Consider the following 14,585-nt stretch of genomic DNA (forward strand, 5'->3'; position numbering starts at 1 on the left):
TCTGGACGAAGGCAAATATGGAGAGTGCTGGGAAAAAAGGTCTGGGAAAGGGCTTTGGGGGCCAGGTGGCGAGAATGTTGAATGCCTCTTTGAAGAGTGAGGTTTTGTTCTATGTGCCCTTGCTGGGGAGTTGTGAAGGTTTTTATTCAAAAGAGCAGTGGGGCCAGGCACAGTGACTCACACCTGTCATCCCAGCACTTTGGGAGGCCAAAGTGGGCAGATCACATGAGGCCAGGAGTTTGAGGCCAGCCTGGCCAACATGGCGAAACCCTATCTCTACTAAAAAATAAATAAATAACAAAAATTGGCTGGGTGTAGTGATGCATGCATGTAGTCCTAGCTATGCAGGAAGTTGAGGCACAACAATCGCTTGAACCTGGGAGGCGGAGGTTGCAATGGCCTGGGATTGTGCCACAGCACTCCAGCCTGGGTGACGGAGTGCGAGAGGCTCTGTATCAAAAAAAAAAAAAAAAAAAAAGAGCAATGGGAATGGTTCTTAAGGAAAATTTCTCTGGGCACACTGTGTGTTCTCACTGAATATTTGGTGTGGTTTGGGTTTTATACCAGTTACAATATGAAGCTTGGTATCTCTGAGCCTAAAATCTGTGCTTTCCAAGGAGAGTAGAAATGTCAGTGTTCACTTTGTCAGTGCTCTTGCCTCCACTTGGCACTCATGCTGCTTCTCAAGCCTTGGGGTGTCCCTGGTCCTGGGGTACCTCCTGCCCCTGCAGCCCTTTTCTAACCTATCGTCTCACCCCTCCTCTGCAGGCTCCCAAGCAGCCTCGCCTCCTCCTGCAGAGGGATCAGCTGTCACCCTGCTCCTCCCTCCTGGCCCTCAGCCTACCCTACTCGCATGCATTCACCATCTCACCAGTGGAAGAGGCGAACCTTCCCCTCTTTACAGAGGTCCCTTCCCCTGAGCTCCTCTGCCTCTGCCTCCCCAGTTGGCTTCTCCCCTCCTCCACACTCAGCCTTTTTCTCATTTGCACTTAGTTGCATTCCATCTTCAAAGAAACCCACTTGGATTGCACATCTCTCTTCACTACCACAAATCTGTTTCCTCACAGCCAAGTTTTCGAAAGAGTTCTCCACATGGGCGCCTCCTCCTCACCTCCCATTGGTGCCTCAACCCATTGTGATCTGGTTTCTATGCCTGTTGCTCCTCTGCTCTGGCTGCAGTCCCCAAATACCAGATCCATCTGGCATCTGCTGCCCAAAACTCTCCTGGCTTACAAGATACCACTGTCCTCTGATTTGTCCCCTGACTTGTCCCCTGCTGTCCCCTCCTTTAAGAATACACCTTTTCTAAGTTGCCGGCTGCCTAAATGTTTTCCTCTGGAAAACTCACCTACTCCAATGGCTTCAACAATCACCAGTGCGATGGGGACTTCCAAAATACTTTTTTATATCTAGCCTGGGCCTTTCTCTTAAATAACAGATGCATGTATACAACTGCCTACTGGGCCTCTTTACCTAGATGTTGTACAGTTACCTCACATTAAACAAAGCTGAACATATCCCCCGCCAGTCCATCCTCTGTGGGATGAGATGGGTGGGCCCCTCCATTCACCTAGTTTCAGGAATCAGGAGCCTGGATTTGTCATTGACTGCTTCCTCCACATTGAATTAATCTCTGAAGTTCCATCAGTTCTACCCCATAGTGTCTTCAGCCCATCCTTTCTCCATCCTAAAACTAAAACTCCTGCTTTACTTCAGGCTAACAGTATCTGTCATCTCCATTTCTGCAACAGCCTCTGACTGGCCGCCTTGTACCAGTCTTGCCCTGTTCTATTCATTCTCTACTCTGCAGTTGGAGTGCTCCTTTGAAAACAATATCTGATTATGTTATGCCCTTGTTTAAAATTCTCCAGCGACTCCTTGTAGCCTTAGGATAAAGCCTTAACTCCTTAGTACAGCAGACAGGGCCTTCCTAATAATAGCTAACACTTAATCAAGTTCACAATCCATACCTCGCACTGTTCTAAGAACTTTACACCTATGTCAGCGTACTTAATGCTCACAATTCCTGACATAGGTCCTGTTACTATGCAAGTTTTACAGTGGAGAAAATCGAGGCACAGAAAGGTAAGCACCTTGAACCAGGTCACAGAGCTAGGAAGTTGGAGAACCAAGATTCAAACCCAGGAAACCTGACTCCAGGCCCACACTCCTTAGCAACACGCTGCACTGTCTCCGTCATGTGCCATAGCTTCTCATCCATTCAGAAATATTTATTGAGTACTGAAACTGGGCCAGAAGCTGCCTGGGACACTGGGGATATAGCAGGAATCCAAACAAAGGTCCGTTCGCATGCTAATGAAGACAATGAGTAGGAAACAGGATGATTAGTAAAATTATTAGGTAGATAGATTAGGGATGAATGCTAAGAGAAAACAAAAATAAGTAAGAAAGAAGATAAGGGGGAGTCTGAGAACAGATATGTGATGTTAGAAGGAGTGTCCAGGGAGGACTTGAAGGAAGTGAGGATGTCTAGGAGAAGAATATCAGCTGAAGGAACAGCAAGTCCAAAGGCCCTGAGGTGGGAATCGTTCCTGGTAGGTCTGAGGAACATCAGAGAGGTCAGTGTGGCCGGAGCAGAATGAAGGAGGGAAAGGATGGTGGGGGCTGGGTACAGACAGGTCAGGTCATGTAGGGCCCAGAAGATCACTGTAAAGACCTTGGCATGAACTGTGAGTGAGAGAGGAAGCCACTGGGGGATTCTGCGCAGAGTGACATGATGAAATTGACCAACAGAGGAGCGATGTGATTTGAATGAATCTCTCTGGCAGCTCTGTTGAGGATAGATGTAGGGAAGGAACAGTGGAAGCTGGGAGACCAGTCAGGGACCAGTAACAATGATCCAGGCAAGAGAGGATGGTGGCTGGGACTAACGTAGTAGCAGCAGAGGTGGCAGAAGTGGGCAGAGATGGATACATTTGGAAGGCAGAGCCAATAGCACTTACCAAGGGACCAGAAGGGGGTGTAAAAGAAGAAACAAGGGGCCCGGCGCGGTGGCTCACGCCTGTAATCCCAGCACTTTGGGAGGCCAAGGCAGGCAGATCACAACGTCAGGAGATGCAGACAATCCTGGCTAACACGGCGAAACCCTGTCTTTGCTAAAAATACAAAAAAATTAGCCAGGCGTGGTGGCAGGTGCCTGTAGTCCCAGCTACTCGGGAGGCTGAGGTGGGAGAATGGCGTGAATTTGGGAGGCGGAGCTTGCAGTGAGATGGCGCCACTGCACTCCAGCCTGGGCGACACAGCGAGAGTCCGTCAGGGAGGGAGGGAGGGTGACTGGAAGGTGTGGGGCCTTGGCCACAGAAAGAATGGAGTTTGCCTTCTCTGCGATGGGAAGGGTTGAGAACAGCAGATTTAGATGAGTGACATCTGGAGGTTGGTTGGCATGCATTAAGCCTAACGTGCCTATTAAGCATCAAAATGGAGATGTTGACCAGACACAGTAGCTCATGCCTGTAATCCCAGCACTTTGGGAGTCTGAGGCAGGAGGATTGCTTGAGGCTAGAGTTTGAGACCAGCCTGGGCAACATGGCAAGACCCCATCTCTTAAAAAAAAAAATGTTTTTTAAATTAACTGGGCATGGTGGCTCACTTGTTAGTCCTAACCACTTGGAAGGCTGGGGCAAGGGGATCACTTGAAGCCAGGAGTTCGAGGCTGCAGTGAACCGTGATCCCACCACTGTACAACAACTCTGTTGTCTGGGCAACAGAGTGAGATTCTGTGTCTTAAAAACAAACATGGAGATGCATCGTCACCTCCCGCCCTCACCCGCGTTTAAACACACACTCACATGTGTCTCATGTCCTAATCCTACCGAACTACTCAACATTTCCCAAACTAGTTGTGCTCTTTCATGTGTCCGGGCCTTGCATCTGCTGTTCCTCTGCCTAGAAAGCTGTTAGCCCATCCAGTTGAGAAAGTCTTCCCTGGCTATGCACGAATGTACTAACTTGAAAATGTCTCTTTACTTTCCTTTCTTCCCTTCCAGACCTCAAAATCCAGTCTCATTCACCTTGATGTGCCCTGCACCTAATCCGGGACATGAGGCATAGTGGGTACCTCCTAGGTTAGATGGATGGGTGAGTGGGTGAGTGAACGGAGAGGTGGATAAAATGAGAACTCAGCAGTTAGACCCAACTGTGTTTTGATGGTAATGATGGGAATTCCCCTGGCACATCGCCAGGTGAGATGATCATTCAGCCTGAAATGAAAGAAACAGCAGATGTCAGGAAGTTTTTGTTAATCCTGCCTTGTGCGTTAGAACTCTCCAGCATACGTCCCCTTTCCCGCACAGTCTCCCTACCTTTCTCCCCCATTTGTAGCTCCTGGTCTTATTCATCTGTAGCATCAGTAAACATATACCCTGTACTGTTCACATCCAGGTCTGTAGGAGAAATTTTGGTTATAAAACCGGAAGAGTGTTTAACCTAACGTCGTGCTGCAAGCTTGCTTTCCACGGGCCTCCGGGTCTGCCAAAATGATCAGGCCTCATTATTTAGGAAGCTGCCTCAGCCAGGCATTACTAATTTGGGCATTACTAATTCGGATGCCTATTCAGGCAAATGAGCAATGAATGTAAAGTGCTTTTGTCAGTGAATTGCCAGTGAAGAGAAGAGGGAGTGGGGGAAGTAAAGGGAAAGTGATAGAATGTTTGAGCTTTGCTTCATTTCCAGAAAGGACAGCCATTGCTTCCTGGAAGCTGGGCTTGGCAACAGGCATGGAGGAATGGGAAAGATTTATTTCCCTTTGCCAAAGCTCAATAATTCAGCTTGAGTATTTCAAATCAATACATTTCTTGCAAAGTTTCCAAGGGCTGCATTTAAAAAAGCCATTTTTAAAAATTATCAGTGCATGACAGCATCCTCCGACAAGACTGGCGTGTCAGGGATGAGTCCAGTCTTCCAAACAGACAAGACACCAGTGAGAAAGGAGGCTGCCACAAGCAGGAAAGCAAAGTCAGAGCTGACAGCAAGACCAACCGCACCTGCAGGGCCTCTGGCGTTCACACACCTCATTGGTTTTGTAGAGCTCTGTCTGAGATGAGCAGCTGGCTCCCTCCTTCTAAGGGCTTGCGTGGGGAAATCTTCAACTCTAACTCCGTATTTCCTTGAAGCTGCAATTCATCACTGAACTTGGGAAAGACTAACTTGGGGAGGTCTCCACCACGATCTAGCATTGCTGAGATGTCTGACAGGCCAAGTCACTCATACTTTTGTGAATTGTTAAACATTTCATAGTTCTGACATCTGTACGTCTTGACTTTCGGTGATAGGAGATATGGAATGACAGTAAAAGGCTGTGTGTTTACTGTTGTTGTAAACAACAGTTTTTTTTTTAGAGACAGCGTCTGGCACTGTCACCCGGGCTGGAGTATAGCGGCGCGATCTTGGCTCACTGCAACCTCCGCCGCCCAGGTTCAAGCAGTTCTCTTGCCTTAGCCTTCCAAGTAGCTGGGATTACAGGTGCCCACCACCAGGCTAGTCTAATTTTTTGTATTTTTAGTAGAGGCGGGTTTCACTATGTTGGCCAGGCTGGTCTCAAACTCCTGACCTTGTGATCCACCTGCCTCGGCATCCCAAAGTGCTGGGATTACAGGTGTGAACCACCACACCCGGCCAGAAATTCCTTCTATTTCGATGTTTTATGTTCACTAGAATCATTCCTTAGTTCTTTCAGTGGGAGAAGCCATTCATCCCCCCTTGACGGCCAGTGCCCTTTGAGGCTCACAGCCATTTGATTCTTCCTGTGTATCCCCTCTGGTGGTTGTCTCTGTTTCTGGAGTGCAGTGGTTCCTGCACTTTGGACTGTAACCCCCTTTGGTGGGGCCAGAGACCCCTTAGATTAATTATCACATTTCTTTCACTTACTGCCACAAAAGCCAGCAGCGATTCACCAGGAGAACCAGAAGATGGGAGCTCTTTTTTATGAGAACGCCAAGGGGCTCTGTGTTTCCGAGCATGAAGTCTTCGGTGACAGAGTCTGGGAGGACAGCACCGGCAGCAGTAAAATTTTCAGAATCCTCACGGAAGAGCAGAGCAACTCAATAGCAAAACCAAAACCCAGTGACAAGACATCCCCAAGTCCCACCTTAATGGGACTTTTGGTAGCCTTTGGAACAGGGAAAACCCAAAAATAGCCAGAAAGCCTGGAAGTGGGAGTGGTTTTACTCATTCCTATGGCAAGTGGCCTCGAGGAGGTCTAGTTCTCTGGTCTCTGTGAACTCTGCAACTGACCAGCCATATTGATGGCCAGCTTTCAAGATAGCTGTGGAGAAGCTGCTGGGAGTGGAGGCCCATTGAAAAGGTTAGGGACGACCAGACATGGTGGTTCACTCCTGTAATCCCAGCACTTTGGGAGGCCGAGGCAGGTGGATCACCTGAGGTCAGGAGTTCGAGACCAGCCTGACCAACATGGTGAAACCCCGTCTCTACTAAAAATACAAAAATTAGCCAGGCGTGGTGGCACATGCCTGTAATCCCAGCTACTCAGGAGGCTGAGGCAGGAGAATCACTTGAACCCAGGAAGTGGAGGTTGCAGTGAGCATAGATCGTGTCACTGCACTCCAGCCTGGGCGACAGAGCGAGACTCCATCTCAAAAAAAAAAAAAAAGAGAGAGAGAAAGAAAAGGGTAGGGGCAGCAGAGACTTAGATGCAAGGTCTCCCAAAGGAAACAGAAGCAGGAGATTTCAGAAAGCCAGCTGCCATTTATTTGAATGCTACATGAAAACAATAGAAGAGAGGGCTTGCTAAGGCTGGAACCATGCCATTTCGTAAAAATGTAGGAAAACTGTCTACAGATGAAAATGAGCAACAGAAAAGTAGTGAGGTCAAATCCCACACAAAGTTTTTATAAGATAAAAGAACAGAAGGAGCAGAACAGCATCCCTAAAGAAAGCATGCCAAAACAACATGCCTTTAGAACAATTCAAAACCGTACTTACCTCTAAATGAGCCAAAAGGTAAGAAAAAGATATGAAGCGTGGGGCAAACACAACATCAATCAGAATTAGAAAAACTTCCAAATGAGGTGACAGAACTCTGGAAAGAATTAAAAGTAAAATAAAAATCATTTCAGAAATCAAGAGTAAACTAGTAAGAATACAAGATGAATCTTTACATAGGTGATTTTTTAGAAGAGAAACACAACGGGGAAGCAGGAAATTTTTTAAAATGAAGAAACAAGAAAGGTTTTAAAAACAACTCAAGAAAAAGTGACAAATATTGAAGAAACACAAAGAAATTTCAACATGTGGGTAATAGGAGTCTCTGGGGGGAAAAAAACCATAAAGGAAGCTTTCGTCTGCATCGCTCCAGTCTCTGCCCCTGCCTTCACATGGCCATCTCCTCTCCTCTGCGTCTCTCTTCTGTTTCCATATAAGGACACCTGTCATTGGATTTGGGGCCCACCTGCATCATCTTGAGATCCTTAATGACATCTGCAAAGAGCCGTTCTCAAATTAGGTCTTATTCACAGGTTCTGGGGATTAGGACGTGGACATTTCTATTTGGCAGCCAACATCCAGCCCTCTCCAGTCACTGAGCTAGTAACTGACAAAAACAGGATTTGAATTTTGTTTTTTCATTTTATTATAACGTGGTTAAGAGAAATTGTAAATATTTCCATCAAGTTAGCAATTCTTGCCAACAAAAGTGGAAAGCATGACTTTATATATGTATATATAAAGTCAGAGCCTCATTCTGTCACCCAGGCTGGAGTGCAGTGGTAAAATCATTGCTCACTGCAGCCACTTCTAGGCTGAAGCAGTTCTCCCACCTCAGCCTTCTGAGTAGCTGGGACTTCAGGCATGCACTGCCATACCTGGCTAATTTATTTTGTTCTTCAAGGAGATGGGGATCTTGCTGTGTTGCTCAGGCTGGTCTCAAACTCCTGGCCTCAAGCAATCCTCTCACGTTGGCTTCCCAGAGTGCTGAGATTACAAGTGTGAGCCACAGGACCTGGGCAACAGCATGCTTTTACAAATAGTAGGATAGCAGGAGGCCAGCCTGCAGACCACCCAGAGACCTCACCCGTCTCGCACTCTGCCCAACCCCAGGGGAGCATTTTTGCACTTAGTGGATTAGCATTACTTGCTCCGTCCATGATGGGCCACTCATGCTCTTCACAGATTTTCCTGACTCCTATGTCAAAGTTAAAAAGCAGACATCGGCCTCTCTCCAGAACTCAGAATATTCGCATCTATATTGTAACACTCATACCTTTTCTACACAGAATGAAAAGCACCTTTGAAGAACCGTAAGCCATGAGTGATGACGGGCCGAAGGGAGTGAGGGCTCCTACCTCTTGGCACCCCTACCATCTTGCCTCCGGGACCCCTGCCACCTACTTAGGAGTCTGCCCTTAAAATTTGAGGGTCACCTGACTCTTTCCTCCCCACTCATTCATCTGACTGCCCACCAAAGCTAAGTGTGAACAGCCTGTATTGATTTATCATTTTCCTTTTGCCTACTTCCTCTGGTACAGAGATCATGCTTTCATCCAAGTGAATGATGTAAAATCCCAGGTGTGGTGACAGAGCCAAGGACAAAGGTGTTCTGCAGCAAGGGAGGGCCTCCCAGTATGAGCCTTGGAGTCTCAGAGGAGCCCAGGGACACAGCACGAGACATCCAATTACATATCTGTTGCCCTGCAAGGGGAGACAGGGTTCGGTTTGTGGTGGTGTTTAGTTTTCCTGACTCCAAGTGACCATCTTAAGCCAGAGGATTAGTAACCTTTACAACTCTAATACTGGGGAATATGTTAATAACTGGTGAGAAAAAAGATTACAGCTTTTTTATTGATAGGTCTATAAAAGCCATTTCCCTATGAATGTCCTCAGAAAGGAGGAATAAGGAGATGAGATAGAATAGAATAGAGAGAAGTCTGTCTCTCTCTCTCTCTCACACACACACACACACACACACACACACACACAAATGCAACACAATTATCTTTAAATAGAAGTTGCTTCTCCAAGTTTGGTTTTTTTGTTTGTTTGTTTGATGAGGCGTCAGCAACGCTGTTAAAATGATTTCATCCTGCCTGTGTGTCACAGCAGTCTGCCCTGCGTAATGCTGAATCAGCAGCAGCCCAGACAGCCTTTTGGTGGAGAGTAGATTCGACACCCAAAGGCAACCAACGGGGCCTTTGAAAGCACTTAGAAGCACTCTCCAGAGAGCCGGGGAAGAGGACAAGGAAGAAGAGGGTGCAGTGGGATTCTCCTTAAAAGACGACATCTACTAGAAAAGCCATGCTTTGGAGGTGTTGTAGGTCAGATCTGCCTTTGGGGCCCTGTGTGTATTTTCTGAGGTCTGTTAATGTAAAAGTTCATTTGACACTCCCTTCTCCCAGCACCCCCCCCATCCTGTGCCCACACCTCCTGTCCACCTCCTGAAATTCAGTGATTATCCAAACTGTCTCCGTCCTGAGAAGAGACTTTTTAAAATTTCGCAGGAGAATAGAGACACCCGAGAGGGATGGGAACAGGCGCAGCTGAGCCACACAAAGCCAAGCCTCCTCCGTGTGAGTGACGGGCGGATCAGGTCCCTGTCCAGAATGAGAATGAATTTTACTCTGGTTACACTTTGCAAAGGAATGTTCTGCAGACTGTGCCGGGCACCAGAGATGGTCCGTGTGCAGTTTAAAAGAGCAAGAGAGGAAAGAATTTTCATCCTTCTTTATTCAGGCACCCTCAGGAGAGTATCGGTGTTCCGTGAATCGTGCAAATCCCACAGGATCTTTATGTTCCCTGTACCCCATCCATTTCCGCCGAGGATTACAAATATTCTTGCACCAACTTTCCTCTAGCAGTTTCAATTTCTCAATAAATCTGTTTGAGGAACATTTCAACTCTTAATATCTGTTTTCCTGCTTTTTTTTTTTCTTCTTAAACTCAGGCTTCTTTGTAAGCAGACATATCAGTAAGTTTGATAATAAAAATGACCTTATTGCCCTGCAGTCTAGGAAATGCTGCCTTAATGGCTCTTTGCTTTAGAAACTCATCCTTCTATAGCATCTCTCCTTGCATAGCCAAGTTGCGTCATTTTACATAAAGTAAGGTTATTTGCAGTGATTGACTTTAACTACTATGAAGAAAAACTTTCAATATGTTAGCAGTGATGTCTGTAGTACCTGAAGAAGGGACATTCCCTATTTAAGGTCAGGAATGTGCGTTTCAAATACAGAAATGACAGCTCAAACATTTCATTGTTCCCCCACTTCTAACTGAGAAAAGGGCACCCTTCCTGTCTCTCTTTTCTGTCTTTCTCCCCAAAATATCAAGAGAGATATATATTTCTCTTCTTAAACCTTACTTGGTTTTTGCGTTACATCACAGGTACATATTGTCAGAACCATTTGCATACGCAAGACTAAAAAATATACTAAACGAATTCTCCAGGGATCCATGGATAAACTTAAGGTAGTCCATAAACTTTGAAATCACAGGCAAATATTTGTGTGCATGTGCCTGTGCATTTTGAAGGGGGGGAGGTTTGTGAACTCTGGCTGAATTCTCAAAGAATCCTGTACCTTCTTCCTAAGCTGAGAAGTACTTGCTCTAATCTCTTCCCTACTCCCTTATTGCTGACCCTTCCCCATTATCGTTTTTGTAAAATATGGACTTTAATTAAAATGTTGATGCTTAGATCACCATACATTTTCTGCATTGATTATCATTTTTAAAATATTGCGTTACATGACTTAACTACTGAAACTTTGTAAAGGCACCCCTTAAATTTTGCACCGGAGGCAAATGTCTTACTTGCCTCAGCCTAGCCTGGGGCCTGAGTGGGCTCCTCCTCCAGCCTTCTTTCCTCCTGCCTCTCCCTAATCCAGGCTGTTTTCCGCAACCCCACCTGAGCCATTTTCCCAGCCTGCACGCTGATCATTCAGTACCCTTCTCAAAGCGCTGTACTGGGCTTCATAGCTCCTGCCAGAGCCGTCACGCACCTTTTAAGAATACTTGCTCCAGCTTCTGCGGCCCCAGGGAGCTGCTGAAAGTATTTTGGTCTTCTGGAGGCATGGGACAAAGTGCAGCTCATCTACTATCCAGTCCTTGTCCTACCCAACTCCCCAAAATGCATTGCGCACTTTCTGTGTACCAGGTGCTGTGCAACATCTCTATAGGGATCACCTCATTTCATACTCACATTTGCCCTAAGAGGTACGTACTATTCTGGACTCCATTTTACTGCTGGGGAAACGGATTCACACACGTAACTTACCCAGCGCTAGTAAGTGATGCAGCCAGTAATTTAACCCAGGACAATTTGACTCTGAAACCCAAGGTCTGATCTGAACTGCTACATGCCTCTCACCACATTGGGCTTGCTGCCCAAAAGCAAAAATGAGAAGAAATCTTCTAAGTCATGTTCGCGAGGCTGAGTGGCAAGCTCTGGGTCAGTTTTGCTGTCAACAGGTTTTCTGCTGAAAACCCCTTTGTAGCTAAAACCAGGTAAGAGTCAGAAAAATCCACAAAATGAAGTTTATAAGAAAAAAAAAAAAACATTCGAGGGAATTGACTGTGACTTTGGATCTCAACATGAACATACAGTGTTCTTGTTCTTGGACTTCTGGCTGAAAGACATGAGTATAACCTTCCAACCTCCACTTGGAAACTTAGTGCTGAGATACAGGCTAACCTTGAGGACAGAAATAGGAAATGTTTTGGAACTTCCAATTCCCTAGTGACAGAATTTGTTTGCAGAAAGCAGCTTTGGTCAGATAGCACATTCAAGGTTAGAGGCAGACCCAGAGGAGTGAGATGTGGGGCTTGTCAGAATGCATCCACGGCTGGCCTGGGAGTTTTGAGCGGATTTGCAGAGAGCAGGCTGGTGGGAAAGGGAAAGGAGGCAGAAAAGCCTCCAGAAAAGTACCTCTGGGAAGCAGCTTGAAGGGCTCTGAGGACACTTGGTTTTCTTTTGAAGGGCAGAGTACAGGGAAGAATTCTAAGTAAACCCTGCCCTTGGCAAGCAGAGGTCAGAAGGTGCTCTACGGGCCCTGAGCAGAATTCGGGATCTGCAGCCAGACCAAGCCTGCCATGAGAAGTTGAGTTTATGGTTTATTATTCCTCATTCGCTTGCATTTTTACAGTGCATTTTAGAGTGCAAGGCACTTTTACATCCATTATTTTCTTTAACCCAGAGGAAGTTCACTGAATAGTACAAAAAGCCTGGAGCTGGAGTTTTGGTCCTTAGGTTCATTGTGACCTTAGGAAAGTCTCTTGATCTCTCTGAGCTTCAGTTTCTTCTGAAAATACAGTTGTGCCAGCTTTAGCTCCCTCACAGAATAGACGATGGCATGGCATGGATGCGGAAGCATCTGGTAATGTTTTGAACTGCACAGAGCTGAGTGTCCTGACCATCAAAGCCGGAGCTGGAGTAAGTGATGAGATGTGTTGGGGAGGAGGGGGTTGCCAATCACAGACTGCAGAGCTGGCTCAGATGTGGACAGCCTAGGAATGGAAATCTTTGGCCGTACAGTCTGGCATTACCTGGGGACTGTTATGTGCCAGGCACCACGTGCAAATCACTGTGAAATCCCCTTCAGCTACATGCGTGGACATTTTAACTCTTAACACATGTACCTAACAATTCACAATTGCATCTCCCAGAAGGTGGAAGATGCATTGAGGAGCATTGCTAATTTGGACTCAACTCTGACAAATGAGGAATTGTCTGGAAAAGTAGAAATGATAGGAGAGGGTGAGAATAAAAACATGATCTTAGGATTGGGGAAGGGAAATGAGAGACATGAACAGATGTGTTTTCTTGACTTAAGGCAAATCTTTAAAATTTAGGAAAAAGTACTTACGATCTCATGATCTGAATGCGGAGACGCAACTCAGAGTCATTTGGGCTGCTCTTGAAAATGAAATCCTGGCTTATCAACTGCACATGACCCTTACTGGAATAAGAAGGAAGGGAGACAACTAAAGAAACTGATGAGGCTATATTGGGGATATTCTCTGATGAGCTCAGTTTTTAAATGTGTGTGTGTGTGTGTGTGTTTTGAGATAGAGTCTCACTCCGTCACCCAGGCTGGAGTGCAGTGGCGCGATCTCAGCTCACTGCAACCTCCGCCTCTTGGGTTCAAGTAATTCTCCTGCCTCAGCTTCCCGAGTCGCTGGGATTACAGGTGCCCACCACCACGCCCAGCTCATTTTTGTATTTCAGTAGAGACAGGGTTTCACCATGTTGGCCAGGCTGATCTCAAAACTCCTGACTTCCAAGCAATCCACCCGCCTTGACCTCCCAAAGTGCTGGGATTACAGGTGTGAGCCACCACACCCATCCCTTAAATACTTTTTTTAATATAGAAGTAACACATGCTTAATAGAATTGATAAATAAAAAAGGAAAGGGAGACAGAGAATATCACCTACAATTCTACTGTATCAATTGCTTTGAATATTTTTTATGTTGTATTGTATTTTTCTATGCATTGAGATTATTATATATGTACACATACTATTTTTCAGTATGAATACATACTCTTTATCATGTTACCGTCTGCATTAATTTTCTATCATAGATATTGTCAGTAACTTATTTAACTATTTCCTTATTGCTGTTCCTAGTTTTTCATGATTAAAAACAACACTGCAATAGACATCTTTGTGCATGAAAGATTCTTCCACATACTAAGTTATTTCTTTAAGGTAGATTCTGAGAAGTTAACATTTACAGGGTTCTTAAAATATCACTAAGTTGTTTGCCAGAGAGATGATGCCAATTTATCTTCTCACTGTTTTGTGAGTACCAGTCTAATGAGCTCCGATTTTTAAAAAGATGTATATAATGGATGAAAATGCAACTTAATGAAAAGAAACATATAAAGGAGAGTTTCTTAGCTCTAGAATTTTAAAACTTGAGTGAGCTGCAAACCATGGAATACGCTTAAGACAACAATAAGTGTGGGCAGCAGTATAAGAATAAGCATGATGTCAGCCTGCTGATGGAGTTGGATGGCGCAACATCAGCAAATGGCAAAGAAACCAAAACTGTTCAACTTCTTTCTCTCTTCCATGAAGGAGAATGATTGTCAGACTGAAACAGGTAGTGCAAACACTGGCAGAAGAGAAATGAAGCCCGAGATGGGTGAAGTAATTGAAAAGCTAACTAAGTTCTGAATAAATGCAAGGCTCTTGGCCCAGACAAATGACGTCCCAGGGTCGAGAACTCAGAGGGGTGAAAGATAAGCCATTGGCAGTGATCCTTCAGGGTTATGGGAAATGGAAGCTGTACTGAAAGAATGTAAACTTTGTTAACCTGATTTTAGGAAGAGAAGCTGGGGAAAATGTGTGTGTGAAATAAAACAGCTAACCTGATGGAACTTCCGGATGAAATTCGGGACAGATTTTCAAACATACATGTTCCGAGTGGGAGACATTATCACTTTGGAACCAGCCATCTGCTCTTCATCCTCTCTCCTCATCCTCTTTAATAAGGTTGCTCTAAGTGTTGTAGTTGCTGTATTTCAGGATATATCAGGAAGGCATTTCATTGAATTTCTGATGGTGCTTTCATGGAGGAGCTTGGAAAATGTCCAAAAACCAGAGTATTTAGAT

General features: G+C 45.5%; 1 protein-coding gene across 3 annotated transcripts in view; it reads left to right on the plus strand.

Moving 5' to 3' along the window:
* The window catches only part of ETV6 (ETS variant transcription factor 6), a 249,296-nt gene that overhangs the window by 171,929 nt on the left and 62,782 nt on the right, over positions 1-14,585 (plus strand). The gene's annotated exons all lie outside the window — the stretch shown is intronic.

The sequence above is a fragment of the Piliocolobus tephrosceles genome, chromosome 10 (assembly GCF_002776525.5).
Source record: "Piliocolobus tephrosceles isolate RC106 chromosome 10, ASM277652v3, whole genome shotgun sequence".
Lineage (NCBI taxonomy): Eukaryota > Metazoa > Chordata > Mammalia > Primates > Cercopithecidae > Piliocolobus > Piliocolobus tephrosceles.